The sequence below is a fragment of the Bactrocera tryoni genome, chromosome 1 (genome assembly GCF_016617805.1).
Source record: "Bactrocera tryoni isolate S06 chromosome 1, CSIRO_BtryS06_freeze2, whole genome shotgun sequence".
Classification (NCBI taxonomy): Eukaryota; Metazoa; Arthropoda; class Insecta; order Diptera; family Tephritidae; genus Bactrocera; species Bactrocera tryoni.
Genome location: NC_052499.1, coordinates 23,954,453 through 23,970,835, shown reverse-complemented (window position 1 = coordinate 23,970,835; position 16,383 = coordinate 23,954,453). Strand labels below are relative to the sequence as shown.

Sequence of the window (16,383 nt, the reverse complement as noted above, 5' to 3'; positions counted from 1 at the left end):
ACACTGCCACGCCCACAAAATGGCGAAAACCGAAAACTTATAAAGTGTCATAACTAAGCCATAAATAAAGATATTAAAGTGAAATTTGGCACAAATAATTGCATTAGGGAGGGGCATATTTGGACGTAATTTTTTTTGGAAAAGTGGGCGTGGCCCCGCCCCTACTAAGTTTTTTGTACATATCTCGGAAACTACTATAGCTATGTCAACCAAACTCTATAGAGTCGTTTCCTTCAGGCATTTCCATATACATTTCAAAAGTGGAAGAAATCGGATATTAACTACGCCCACCTCCCATACAACGGTTATGACTAACAAAAAAACGTCAGAAACACTAAATTTTACGGAATGGAATGGAATTAAATGGCAGAAGGAAGCTACACCCAGGCTTTTTTTAAAAACTGAAAATGGGTGTGGCCTCGCCCACTTATGGACCAAAAACCATATCTCGGGAACTACTCGACCGATTTCAATGAAATTCGGTATATAATATTTTCTTAACACCCTGATGACATGTACGAAATATAGGTGAAATCGGTTCACAACCACGCCTTCTTCCAATATAACGCTATTTTGAATTCCATCTGATGCCTTCTCTGTATAATATATACATTAGGAACCAATGATGATAGCGGAATAAAACTTTACAAAAATACGGTATTTGAAAAATATGTAAATGACGGATAATGAAATCTCGATTATCACTTTATCATGCGAGAGTATAAAATGTTCGGTGACACCCGAACTTAGCCCTTCCTTACTTGTTTATTAGTGTTTTGAAAAAAATTTACTTTCTTGGTTTAGGACTGGCGGTGAGGCGTCAACAAATTCAGCAGAGATGTGGAAACATCGAACTTCACTTATTATTTTAGGTTACCTTAGCAGCAACATTTTCATTGACAGCATCAACTATGCTATGAATTGTGAGGAGTCAAAATTATCAGAGCAAATTTTTACTACCTAAACAATGAATAATTAACCTTAAAAAAACTGTACGACATTAAAGGGTGAGAGTTGGGTTATGTAAGAATTTAACACCTTGAAATAGTTTCATTGAAGAAAGTTTGGTTAAGACAGAAGTTTAGCCGATTTTTTAACTTGGTTATACGAGAAGGAGACACAAAAGTAAGCGAAGTTTTATGGTAAGCACAATATGGTCGGAAGATTTTCATTGCACCCTTTTGATAGTGAAATCCAAAGACCTTGATGATGTTGGCATCTCTTACATGGCACTTTGAAGAACTTGAGACAACTAGTAAGATGTTTTAGAAGTTAATAAAAAACCGCGAATATTAAAAATAAAAAAATTGAAATTATTCAATGCACATTGTCTGATTCGTGCCCAGTGTTGCAAGATGGCCACCGAAAAATAATAGCAACAGCAATTACTCGCTTGCTGAAAGACTGGCCACAGCTGAGCAAATCACAACACTAGCAACGCCAATTCCCGCTGCGTCGCCGCTCTCAGCGACTTCGGCAAATGCAAGCACGAACGCGTGTTTATAAAACAGCGAGGCAGACTGCAGAAACGGTTGTTTGATGCCGAACGCGAACGCGGAGGTTTGAACAGCTGACCACAGAGCAGCAGCGATCGAACGGTTTACAGTGCTTTATTGTGCGTTTCACAGTGCAATTCGAACAGAAAACTATTGAAGCAAAGTTAAAGTGATTGTGTAAAGTGGAACTTATGCAAGCAACATAGTGCGAGGAGTTCTTCAATTAAACTGTCTCTTCGGGAATAAGAAAACAGTGACGTGTTTCCGTGTCAATAATTTGCGCGCTAAAGTATAAACAAAAACGAAAAACAGTTGCAACTAACGATATTCGGTGACAAGCAATATTCGCCAAGACAAAAACATAATTTACCACAGTCTGTCAATATTTGCAAGTTACTTGCAAGGGAGACCGTGAAACGGTAAATCGAAAATACAGTAAAACTAAGAAAGCATTCAAAAGAACTGTGCGCGCATACACACACATACATACTTGTATTGTAAGCAGCGCTTTGCATAAGCTTAGCTTATGAGCACAAAAGACTAAAGCAGCGAACTCGGTTGGCTGTGTGTGTTGCTTGCAGCAAACAGACTTACAAACTTAAACGCCAATTTGAAATCTTTATCGACAGCTCAACGCACAAAAGCCAAAAAGTGGGTGATGCCTTGAAAGAAACGCTTTTGACCGAAAAAGACATACAAAAAATATAAGGAACCAACAACAACATTGCGCAGCGATTTCCTTTTCCTTTGTAAGTAGAAAAAACCAAAAAAAATTTAATTACCGTTACAAGACGAACGAAGAAGCACCGCGTATATGCACACACATAACTAAGTGCTGACGTGAGGGCAAACGTGTGTATCGATTGAAGGTTAAGTCAAAGTAAAAAGAATTAGTTGCAGCCGTTAGACTATGAGCCACAGCGTTAAGGAAAATATATGAAATATATGTATGTATGTATGATTCTGATTACAGAGTTCACCAAAAATTAGTACCAAATAGTCAAAGTCAATAAGTCAAAGTTGAGCTTGAGCGTGCACGTTGCAAACCAGCGAACTTTTTTTTAAGTTGCTTGCATTTTGCTCTTCCGCATTCACACTTCTTTGCCGATTTTGCAATAAAAATCTTGCGAAATTCGCTGCATTAAGCAACCAACAGCTCGTTCAATGAAGAAGCGCATGAAAAATAGCGTTTTTGGCACTCAGTAAAGAGCTTACTTTACTTAGGAAAATATTAATTAGTGATTTTTCAGACATTTTTCGAGTTTCTAAACTTACTTCAGGCTTATCTGTGACGAGTCTACTGTGAGTGCTTGCTAGTATTACAAATACTTGCATTTTAGCATTGATTTTAATAAAGCATATAATTTTCAGTTAATATATATTTGTTAATTTTATATTTAATTTCGCATTGTTTTTCTGCAAATATTCCCAGCATAACGAGATATGCATCGATTACCGCTAAATCACATATAATTTAATAATTTATATTTATATAGACAAGCAAGTACAATTTATATCAGCAAAGCAATTATAATTATGTATATAAGCATAATTTATATAAGTTACAGAATTTTCTAATAATTTTATTTTATCAAATAGAATTGGCAATAACAAACAATAGTAAAGTTAAAAACTTTTTTCTCAAACTTTTTCCTCCACCTCAAAAACTACGGCCATAAAAATACAAACTTTTAATCTAAACTTTTTGTGCCATAACCATTTGCACCGGTTGAGATTCGAGAAATCCGCAACGAATTTTCATTTTACAGTACATCGAAAACATCAATATGTATTTTGCTTATAGCGTTGTTGAGCGCCATCTGTTTTTACTACCTCAACGTTTTGGTTTTGTACAAACTGTTTTAATGTTTTTGAAAATAAAACAATATAAAGCTGTCACTCAATACTTTATCTTCTGTTTTACAATTTGTTTGTGAAAAATCGAAATTTATTCAAAGATCACAGGAACTGAAAGTTATATTCTAAATCTATTACGAGGTTTCATACTTTTTTAAAGAAAAAATCAAAGAAACTTCTAACTTAATGGATAATGTTTATTACCATTCGAAAGAACATTCTTTGGCATTTACTTTTTTGAAGATTATCACTTTCAAATCTTGGCGCTGCCACCCCTCATATGGTCCAACCGTTGAGGCCAATTTTCGATGACGGGTTCGAGCATTTCGACTGGTATGATATCACATGATCTTGATAGCCAATAGACCGGCCCAAAAGTGAAATTATCTGCTCATTGAAGTGTTCTATATATAGTACATATGTTATACTATGTATTTACATTTCATATCAATGCAAGTACTAACTTGATGCTGTCAGAAAGAGGGCACATATGTTCAAGCCTACTAAAATAGGGAAGCCTGTTTCTACACAATCCTGAAATTAGGAAAAACATGGTTCCAATAGTTATGCAGTAGACTCCAAATAAGTAAAATAACCATTTACGACAGTTCGTAGTTAGACTCACAGCCCCCAGAACATTTCAAATCAATTTTTAATTTAAGTAAGAAGTTTTGAAAAGTCTTTCTTCCCAATTCAATCAATGAAGTATAAATATAATTAATAAGTGAAATAATATTTGATTCTTGCGTATATAATTTATCCATTACATACTAAGTATAATGTGGACATGAGTACATGTTTTGAATAAATGTCAGAATTTCAGACACTCAGTGCACTATCGTATTATGGTTAAGTATGCTTGCAGCAATTAGTTGCAAGTATGTGTTAATGTATGTGCCTAAGTTGTGCATTCAATGAACTAGAGCTTAGGTGAGTCGAGGACTTAGACACTAAACTGAGACTAAAAGTTATGCAACTGGCAAAGCGCATGTATGTGCTGCCATGTATATAAGAGTCTATATATAGTTAAGCATTTACATATGCCCATTTCAAACTAAGCATATACTATATAAGCTGGAGCTGCACACAATTAATGGCACAAAAGCACGCGTCTATCTCTTATAATGGGTGATCCAAGTGGAGGTACTTTTTTCAATAGCTGTTTTTGATAGATCACGCGTGAGACGTGCCAAGTTGACATGTTAGCTTTGTTCAGTTTGCCATTTCATCATGTAAAGTCTTACGCTTTATTACGAAAAGTCACGTTCTGTAAAGAATGTGTTTCGCGCGCTTTGCTCAACTTGTGGTCAACATAATCGGCCTACTGAGCAAACTATTCACAAAACCAGCACTCATCTTGAGTCACAGCATTCATTATTGGATAATATTCGACCGAATTGACCAGCAAGCAGTGAAGAAAATATAGCAGCCGTAGCTTAGAATGTACACGAAGACAGAGTCGATTCGGCGCGGTTCGCAAGAAATCGGACTGACATATGGAATGACTTGACCCAGATCTTAAATTGAAAACGTAAAAGAACTGAAGCCGCTCGACCTTCCCAAGCGACTTCTCTTCGCTCTGCAGGCTCTTCCAAGCTCAAAGAAGATCCGACGTTTTCGAGCCAAATTTTGTTCAGCGATAAGGCTCATTTGTAGCTGAAAGATTACGTAAACAAACAAAATTGCGGCATTTGGAACGAAGCGCAACCTGAAGTTTGTTGTTGTTTGCGGGTCGGTAGAGTCGTCGGTCCATATTTCTTCAAAACTTATACCGCTGAGAATAACCGACAATTTGATGCCTGAAATTAAAGCTCGACATCTTGGAGACATTTGGTCTCAACACACATCGCTTCAATTAATGGATTTATTGAGAGAACACTTCGGTGAGCAGACAACTTCACGTTTTGGGCCGATCGATTGTCCTTTCGAATGATAATAAACTCTCTCCATAAAATTTGAAGTTCCTGTTAAATGTACGTGACCTCAAAATGGTTCACCCTATATAAGAGTCACTTTTTTGCACCAAATGTGGCACGATTGAACTTAGCGAACAATGAAGTTGCACATTGGAGCGCTTAATAAAATCATTAAAAAGAAATCAAAACATTTTGCTATATTCAAAGTGAATATAAAACTAAACAACGACTTCAAATAAAAATTCAGGATGATTTGTGTATTAGTGATGAGCTTGGGCACTCGTGGCGCAAGCGTGGAAAATCATGAATTATGCAATAAAGATAATAATGTGGAGCAGAGCGTAAAATGTAGCGATTGAGCAGCGAATCCGCTTTTAATTGTTCATTCAATCAAGCGCTGCTTGAGCATGATATGTGTCAAATATATTATTAGGGCGGAGCTAATTATTTATTGCATAAGATTTGAGAAAAGTATGTGACTCCATGAACAAACAAAGTCATGTAAATATTCCAAAAAAAATATTTACTATTTTTGAACCATTAAATGACACTCACTTGTGGTCCAATCATCATTTTTATATAAAATAAAAATTTCTATAGTACCAAAGTGTTTCTAATATGTTAAAAAATTGACCATTTGTAACGAACAACATGCAAATTGAGCCGCACTAATATTGAAATATACTCCGCATGTATATTTGAAAGTCTATTATATAGACACGTATTTACATTTCTATATTCGACACATTTGAAATATGCGTTCAGGCAACACTCTGCAACTGCCGGCCGTTTTACAATTCTGCGTTCAAACAATAGCTCAATAATAAAAGACCCATCAGGGCAACCTCAATTTCGCCAAATAACAATCAATGACTCCAACGCCAGCCAAAGATGATTTTGAACGGAGATCGCCCAAAGCATTATAAGCTTCACGCACATAATAAAAGTCCATCTACAATGAGTCAAAGCAAAAATAATAATAACAAAAGGCGAATTGCAAATGTAACACCATTACGAACATAAGCGCTTCAAACGCCACCAACTCATTGCAATGAGTTGACGAAATAATTACTGTTGAATGGATCGTTCCGAAAACGCACGCTTTGCTGACACGCCATTCCTTTGAATTTACCCAAGTTTGCTTATGCACTTTTCTTCGTGAATTTCTCTTGCAGATTTCGGTTTAGTAAAGTTTGGTAAACTTTTTTAACTCGCAATTTCTACGAACCAAAAATATTGAGGTGTTATATGCAGTTAAAGAAAGAAAGAAAGCAAATTTTCCAGAAATGCTTCTAAGATAACTTTTAAATTTATTAATCCAAAAACTTGTATAGATATTATGGTCTCTTTTAGTTGTATGTTAAGACTTGATATTTGTAAAAATATTTATTTAGTAGGAACAGCTGATCTCCTCTCAAAAAAGACGTTTTGCGGTAACCACTATATCCCTGAACTGAATACTCTGAAATTAAAAAACCAAACAGATTTCGTTATAGTAGTGTTTAATCTACATAGTAAATAGTCGAAGGAATAAGCAAAATATTTTTTTTTTGACAAAATGGCGGTATCTAAGAAAAAATCTATTTTTGACCAAAATTTCGGCTTTAAATTGTTTATAAAAAATATTTATCGGTGAGAAAAAATCTTCGATTAAGTAATAAAAAATATATTTAACAGGCTCGTGTAAAAATTTGAAATTAATCGGTTTCGCCGTTTTCAAGTAATATTGGTCACCGACTTTGAAAACACCATTTTGAGAAAGACACGTTTAAAGTTTGGCCTTGTACTTCCAAGCACTTAAATTTGCATGTAATTTCAAAAATATTCACCGGAACGATATGAAATTTTCTGTGTATATTTTTAAATATACATATGTACATTAAGAAAACAAAATTAAAAAATTATATTTTTTGAAAATTCTAACTGTATATAACCCCTAAAAACGCTTAAGCAGATTTTTGACGGCTTCAAAGCACCGTTTCGATACATAACATCCAACATGGCAGCTCTTTGTAATCTAAATGAATAATTTTATTAACGACTAAAATAAATGTCAATATTTATATCAATTTGCATTTTAATTGGCCAAAATATCGTCGAATCCAAAACAGTTTGAGTGAACCCACGCTTATGGTTTCTCGATTTCTCTAGTGAAAATAAATCTTAATAGAAGTTTATATAGAACAGACAACAATACAACAATTGTCACACAAAAATACGTTTGTTTGTATCGAAATTGACGTCAATAAATATGAGTAAGCGAAATTGCAAAAGAGTCAAATGAGTTCAAGTTTAAACAATGGTTTGCTTTGATTCCTAAAAGAACGCATGTTTCTTTTGCCCCAAAGACATCAATAGCTTTGCTTCTCTTATTGCATTTCATATTCTGCTTTGTGAGATTTTTTAATTAACGAAGCGACATTATTTATGTTCTTTCATCGCTGAAATGGTCTATGCTTTCTTTTAACAAGTCTTTTTGATGTCAACTAAGCATGTTTGTTAATGAAATTAAACGGAAGAAAGTTTTTCAAGTTCTTAGAAATAGTGTTTTGTCTGTCAAAAGAGCGAAATTTCCCTAAAGGCGAGCTTTTCTACAACATGTCACTGTACATATTACTACTAACATTAATTATGTGTTTACTTTATTTATTTTTTTTTAATAATAAATTAGTGAAATCATAAAACTCCGGAACTGGTTACTTGCTGTGAAAACTTTTCTTAGCATAAAAGGCTTAAGCATGTTGTATACGTATTCTAACATCATAAGCAATTACATTCGGGCAAAAAAACGATTAAACGAGGTTAAAACGTGGATAAAAACGAGGTAGTTAACTGAATAATTAACTAATTAAAAAAGTACTTAATAAATGTCTTCAATAATGGAGTTCAATAGATGAGTGATGCAAAATGTGGTGTCAAAATTTTCTGCGCGCCTCTTATTCTAAGTGTAGAAATAAGTCCGAATTCGGAATTCGGAAGTATAATAAGCTAGCTACGCAGTTTGTAGCATCCAGAAAGAAACGTCGGAGACCCTAAATATATGTATATACACATATGCATATAATTGATCGGAATTAAAAGCAGGGTCGAACGTCTGAACGATCAGAATTAAGAGCTTGTAAAGGGTGATCCATTTCGAGCTTCCCTACTTTAGAAAAAAACACAGAAACTTCAAATTTAATGGAGAATGTTTATTGTCATAAGAAAGAATATTCTTTGCTATTTATTTTTCGAAGACTAACTCTTTCAATTATTGGCCGCGACCACGACTCAAATGGTCTATCCGTTGAGTACAATTTTCGATGACTCGTTCCAGCATTTCGACTGGTAACTGGTCTATGATGCGTGTGATGTTTTGCTCCAAGGCCTGAATCGAACCGGAATTGTCCGCATAGACTTTGGACTTTATATATTCCCACAGGAAAAAGTCTAACGGTGTGATATTACACGACCTTGGTGGCCAATAGACCGGACCAACACGTAAATTATCTGCTTACCGAAGTGTTCTCTCAATAAATCCATTCATTGATGCGATGTGTGGGAAGTGGCACCGTTTTGTTAAAATCAAATGTCGTCGAGATCACGAACTTCAATTTCAGACATCAAATAGTCGGTTATCAGGGCGCGAAACGGTCGCCATTGACGGTTACGTTCACACCGGTTTCATTTTTGAAGAAATATGGACCAATAATTTTACCGGCCCACAAATCACACCAAACCGTTATTTATTTATTTTTTTTTTTGAGTGAAATGGCAGCTCTAGTAACTTTTCAGTCAGTGGCTCTTCGTCCCAAGGCGGTAGTTTTGCTCGTTCATATACCTATTGAGCCAGAAATGGTCCTCATCGCTGAAAAAATTTGGCTCGAAAACGTCGGTTCTTCGTGGAACTTTTCAAGAGCCTATAGAGCGAAGTGATGGCGCTTGGGAAAGTCCAGCGGCTTCAGTTCTTGCATAAGCTGAATTTTGTTCGCTTTCAATTTAAGCTCTCGACGTAAAATGCGCCAAGTCGTTCTATAGGTTAGTCTGAGTTGGCATGAACAGCGCCAAATCGACTCTCCGCGGTCTTCGTGTACACTCTCAGCTGCAACTGCTAAATTTTTTTCACTGCGTGCTGGACGTGGTCTATTCGGTCGAATATTATCCAATAATGAATGCTGGATGATGGTGTTGCGAATACTTGTAGTGCGTTCAGTAGGCTTATTATGTTGACCATAAGTGGAGCGAAGCGTGCGAAATACATTCTTTACAGAACGGAACCTTTCGTAATAAACGAACGTTGTTCAGGCGTAAGTTTTTCCATGATACAATGCAAAACAGTACTGAACAAAAGCAACATGACAGCTTGATATGACGCGTGATCTGTCAAAAAAAATTATATTGAAAATAGTACCTCTACTTGGATCACCCGTTATATGGAAAGCTTTTTCATTTAACGAGATATTATTGGGATAAGAAAGGATAAATTTGTCAAGAGATATTGTCGAAAGCAATCATGCAATCTTCGAACAAATTGTTCAGACTGGACCACTATAGCATATAGCTGCCTTACAAACTGAACGATCAGAATGAAGTGCTTGTATAGGAAACTGTTTCATTAGAATAGATTTCTTCATAAAATTTCGCATGGGTTATTGTGCAAAGCAACGGCACAATCTCCGAAGAAATGGTACAGCTCGCTCAAAATCAAGTTTTTGTAAGGAATTTTTTCTATTTGTTGATACCGAGGTTAACGATTTTTTTTTGTTTGAGATTTTCCATTTGCAAGGGGCCACCGAAATTATCAAATCAATATTATACAACGAGTGTCTCATATCGTATGCAAGTCCATCGCATTGGCAGTGAATTGTTGTTGGAAAAAAGATATAACGAAAATAACATTATTTAAAGTCTGCAATAACCTCAAAATTATATTTTCTCAAAACCACTTTTGTACATAGTAAGCAAATATGTGTTTATGTAATTGAGTTTAACGGCTAATATTGAAAACCTTGAAGGTTTTAACTTAAATAGTCTTAAAACTAAATAAAAATCTGTATTGTGTGCTCTTGATAGACGTCTCATTGGGAAAACCACCTCGGTCTGAAAAGAGAGTACGACTCTTTACCATCTAATCACATTCGCTTTAATTTGTTAACAATAAAATATATTAAAAATGTTAGTTGTTAGAAGTTGATTTGCGCCCAGTCAATTACTAAAATGTTTCACTTATCTTTATAGTAAATTAGGTAAACAACCTTTTTCGAACATCGCTTTAGTTTATTTATGTAAACTAGCTCGTATAATCACCAAGTTCATTAGCAATTTGTTGAAATATGACAAATTAGCTTTTTATTATTTGAAATAACAACTTTAACGAATTTGTTGATAACACCTTTAAAAACTTTGTTGATAAGAACTTTAACGCAAATTCCCGGCAGATTTCATTATATTCTCACTGCAACCCTTACTAATTGTGTTTTGCTAATTTCCAGTAGCTTTTTAGTAGCCAATTGTTACTTTACGAAACAGAAAGCCAAAAATGGATAAGCTGAAAAGATAACTCATTTTGCCTTTTAAATTAAGTACCTTTAACTAAACTAGCTTTTCACATAATTTTTTGCTGTAAAATTAATTAATAGATGTATGAGCATGTAAGTTATTACAAATGTAAGCTTTTTTGTGATACGCCTCTAATAAGTTTTAAACAAAGTAATTAAAAGTCGTGCGATAAAATTCATTTCTAATAATGTTCTTCCACATCTGGGTATTTACGTTTTATGTGCTGTCACGTTTTTTTACTTTTAACTATTTCCGTAACTTTAAATACAGAGTTACAAAGTCTATAAAAACGCCAAATCATTACACGATGGTTGCTCGAAATTCCCGTGACTCAGTGAAGAACAGTATGTCAATTGCATCTAAAGGTAAACTCTTTTTGAAAAAATAATAATAATTGATGACACTGGTATTTTATCTATACACATAAATTACATATGACATTATTCGTAATTGCATTATATCTTAATAATGAGCATTACGGTCAACTTCAATAGTTGCATGTACTATACTATATTGGAATGCTGCATTTTACTATGTTAAGGGAAAATACTTTTCTTTGGTGGAATAACCGATCTATACTAACATCGATCCGCAATATACCGGTTATATATTTTCCAACTTTTCAATACCGTTTTTGTGACATCATTCCCTTTTGCTTCAAAATATGTCTTATGTTTGATAGCAGAAAAAGTCGCCGGCATTCAGTTTCGGTGTATACGATGAATGCGAAACCAATTCGAATATTCATCAGATAATACTTTACATCATATTTCTTTATATGCGTGATGTATACAACTATATGGCATAGTAAGACTTTTTAATTCAAATTTCGCGCGAAAATTCATTATATATTTATATACATATATTTAGTTTTCTCAGGGTTGATATGACTGTCCGTGATATTTGTGTAAAATGTCAAATTAAAATAATCCTTAGTACTTAGCATACGCTTGTCTTTCCGAAGTACATAAAGTGCAGTGCATTCGGCGATTTTTACGATGAGTGAAATGTTGGAAAAGGCCTTCGGTGATAATTGCTTGTCACGAGCAAGTGTTTTTGATTGGCACAAATTATTCAAAGAGAGTCGAGAACGCGTTGTCGACGACCCATGTTCAGGACAGCCATGAACATCAACTGATGATCAACATGTCAATAAAATAAAGGAATTGGTGCTTGAGAATCGAAGATTAACAGTTAAAGATCTTACTGGCATCGTTGGAATATCGGAAGGACCACTGAAAACCATTTTGAAAGATAATTTGGGCTTAAGAAAAGTGAAAGCACGATTGGTTCCAAAATCATTCAATTCTTTCGAAAAACAGCAAGTTTTAGCGTCTGTGAAACAATGCTTACCGAATACCAGGAAAACATGAAACGTATTGTTACTGGCGTTGAGTATTTGATCTATGCTTAAGACCCGGAAACATACCATCAAACAAATGTTCGTGGCTAAGTTGAGCCGAAGCCGAAAAAACCACATCAAATGAGGTCAAAAATCAAACCTTGATAGTTTTCTTCGATCATTGATGTGTTGTGCACTCCGAATTCCTTGCGATCGGCCAAACTGTCAACAATTAATACTATTTGAGTATTATGCGTCTTTTACGCAAAGCTATTCGTGAAGAGAGGCCAACAAGTCTTGGTTTTTGCACTGCGTTAATGCATTCTTCGTGAGTTTTTCGCCAAGTTTTCAACCAATATCGCAGTAACCACCGTATTCGCTTGATTTAGCTCCGTGTTACTTCTGGCTATACAGAAAATATAATGGTAAGCAAGCTCAAATGACCACTCCGAGGTAACCGTTTTGAGTCAATTGAAGACATTAAACGTGAATCGCCCGCACATTGAGGCTATTCCTGAAATTGACTTTAACGAAACTGTATCGAAGATTGGAAAAAACGTTGGCACAAGTGTATTGGGGCCAACTTTATTTTTAAGAATTTAAAATTGGTGTTGTTGTTGTTGTAGCGGCAGAATACTACCGAGTGTACAGTCCTTGACCGGATAAAAGTCCGGGTCCGTTCCGATTACGTAGACCCAACTGTCATTGAAACGAAGTAGAAGATGGTCTTGTGGAGCAATGACTATGAAGTCAATGCCAAAACTAGTTCAGGTATCTTTAAACGTAAATAATAAAAAATTTATTAATTGATATAGATCCAAATCAGGTCCTTGTCTGGAAAACTTGTTTACTTATTAACAGAGCTTCTCGAAATTTGGTATTGATTATTGCCTAAAGTGAAGGTACAAAAAATTTTTCAAATCGAACCGCTACAAACGGATCAATCAAAATCTAGCCCTTGTATTAACAACTTTCGTATTTGACGAGATACCTTCACAAAATTTAATTTAGAATTATGATGTTTACAATTAATATCAGCCAATGAAATATGACTGAAATATGTTGTCAGCTTAAGTCGAAGAAGCTGATAACATATGATGTGATTGTAAAAGTAATTCTTGGTTAAGAATATTGAGAGAAGTCAACAATGCAACCGACCTCATAATATGAATGCCCCCCGAACATAGCTTAGCTGCATTTCATTTGAAAGACTTAAATGAACAACTTGTCTTACAGTAGCCTTCATTTCGTATCAAAAATATAGCCAGATTCAACGTACCTGATATAATTCAAATGTATGTACATAACAAAATACACTACATAACTACAATCAGCCCAGATTTCAAATGCAGCATCTGCAGCGAAAAGCTTACGCTTTGAGTGGCTGGGAAACTGAAAGCCGCCAACTATTTCTGCCGATTTCATACTATTACTTCTCAATTTAAATTTTCTATAATTTGCATAGAAATTGCCGAATGGAAGGTCTAATCTCAGTTATGTATGCAGTTAAAGGTCCAGAAGGGCAAACTGAAATGCAAATTAGGTTTACTCATCGCAACGATTCATTATGTGGGAACACAAATACCACGATTTCTTCAAAACACCTACAAAAACTGTCGAGTCGTGCTCTGGCAGGTTGCAGAAATGGCGAGAGGCATTAAATTGACGGAAGTGTAACTGTAAGCAAGCGCAACTGTTGCCTTCGGTTTTTGGTGGAGGCGACAATTTGATAATTGCAATAATTTTCGCGTAATTTTCACTTCAAGCTGGCGGCAAAGAAATTTTGCACAATTTCTTGCCAATATAATGCCAACTTATGGCAGTCATGCAAATATCTGATGATATACTCGTATTAAAGTGGTCACGATATTTTAAATTAAAGTGAGCTATAGAAATGTGAGGACAGCAGAAGAAGACAAATCAAGAGAATTTTTATTTTGGTTTTGTTAAATCATATTCACTTTATTTTTGACTCTCTCTCTGAACTCGCTCTTCTAAAAGTTTGGCATCCATTCAGTTATGTTACATTGGTTAGGCTATTGGTTGATGCTAGTTGTAAAGTGGCTTAAGTAAGGTTAAGTTAGGTAAATAGGCTGATTTCTTGTAAAACCACGAATAATGTCACTTTGACAGCTAGAAACGCCCGTCCGTTTCTACGTAGTTGAAGGGAAGTGGTAACATCTACTAAATTCTTCGATTGTTTTCTTTCTCAATCAAATAAGTTTCGATCCCTATGTAGAACATCGTTTCTCACATAGAAAGAAGCGCCCATTATAGTGCGGAGATCTTAATTTTGAAATATTTGAATTACTTTTAAATTTGAATTACCCTAGTTTTGAATGTCATACGTCCAGATCGCCCTAAATACCTTATAAATTAGCAAATCATTCTCCAGATTAAGGCGAGATCTAGGCCTAAGGAGCCTGTATAACTGCGCCAACTTCAAACTTAGCTGAGTTCTTTTTATTTTTACGTTATCTTTCCTTTCTGAGTCAAGCCGCTTATCAATTCTAATCCCCAAATATTTTGCGTAGGTGTTCGCTGGTAACAAAAGATAAAGCCACTAGAGGGCAATTTTTGTGCTTGAGTGCATATACTACTTGTACGGACTTTTCGGTATTGATACCAATGTTCCATTTGGTGAATCACGGTTCTAGAGCATTCAGTTGTATCTGCAGTTTTCTGGAAGCAATATTAGGGTTGCCACTTGATGTCAGCAGCGCAGGTCATCAGCATAGGTGGCCGTCATTTTGAGACAAACTTGACCACTGGAAGGTCTGCTGTATAAAGAATGTGGGACACAAGGGGGCGAGTACTTTGGTCACAACAGCACCAAGAAGTCTCAAATCCGAATCAGTATCACGACTTCTTAACGTAGAACTTGATTGATAGATTTTGCGGTGTATTCCTCGTTTATCTATCAATCAATTGGTACTTTTCCCTATAATATGAATAATAGACTTTTGATGCCAGACTTTCTCAAATGCCGGACAGCAAGAAACTCAGTAGAATAGTATTTTTTTTATTTTACATAGCATCAGTTATAAAGTGTTCTACCCTATAACATTGTTTAATTGTGCCCAGATAATTACCAGTACACTAATTGGTCGATAAGAATTAACCAGATGTTCGGGTTTCCCGGGTTTAAGATTTGAAATAACCTCAGCACATTTCCATTGCGATGGGGAATGACAAAGTCTGAGCATTCCATTAAAAAGCTTGACAATCATATACGTTTTCAGGTAACGACAGGTGGCTTTTTATTTTCCAATGCTTTTATCTCCTTCTGCACTTCGACAGCATCTATTTCAGCAATCGGAAATTTGAGAAGTAACATCCAAACAATTGCTGAATGTCACGTTGCTCGATCCATCACTAAACTCTTTAGGAGTAAACGTGTTTTGGAGGTGTGTGGCAAACACATCGGCTTTCACTGTCTTGCATCAATGGCCTTTGCTGTTTAAAATTGGTGGGTCGCATTACAAATATCGTTTACTGGATCTCCTGGCTTGACAGCAACCAGAACGCCTCTAGAAACTTGTTGCACAATTTCCAGAGGAGATGCTTCAGCTCCTTTGTGGCACGATTGAGTAGTGTTTTATCATTAGGACTTGCCGTGCATGCCGTATACGTCTCTTCTTTCTGAGCTTCTTCATTACCTGATTGCATAATTTCGCTCATACATTACTCAAAACTTAGTACAATTTCGAAAAATTATTGTGAATTCTGTGCGTAATCGCCTGTGTGTGAAGGCTTTTATTTTCGCTTGCGTTTACGTCGAAGCTCAAAAGGATGCAAGTTTCAGGTTTCCATTTGCGGTATTGGGAGAATACGTGAGAAAATGTTACGTAACAACAACAATTAAATAAGAACCAGATAATTTTAGTCCGATAATTTAATTTTACCATCTTTGAACGATTTTTCAACGACGTGAGAGTGATGCACTATACACTGCAGAAGCAAGAGCGTTTAAAACTCGGCTTATAAGGACAATATATTTGCTACTTTGTTCACCATAATCGCTCACTAAAAATGTGACTATCCAAAGTGGGCAAGAGATGTGAAACAATACTTTGTTGCACATCTATTTGATGCACGCGCTGCATTTGCTGTTGAGTTTGTGCGCTGTTGCCTTGTAGCAAGTTGCGTGTTCGATACCAATATAAAAACTTTTGAAATTAATTTTTTAATTTTACTCTTGAGGACTATCTTGTTTGTATGTTTGTAGTCTTGA

At 35.4% G+C, this 16,383-nt stretch overlaps 1 protein-coding gene across 1 annotated transcript in view; it reads left to right on the top strand.

Moving 5' to 3' along the window:
• Positions 1-1,557: 1,557 nt before the first annotated feature.
• Positions 1,558-16,383, top strand: part of LOC120766382 (glucose dehydrogenase [FAD, quinone]-like) — a 33,350-nt gene continuing 18,524 nt past the window's right edge. The window contains exon 1 of the mRNA XM_040091815.1: positions 1,558-2,245. The gene's annotated coding sequence lies outside the window, so the exon portion shown is untranslated. The remainder of the gene's footprint in view (positions 2,246-16,383) is intronic.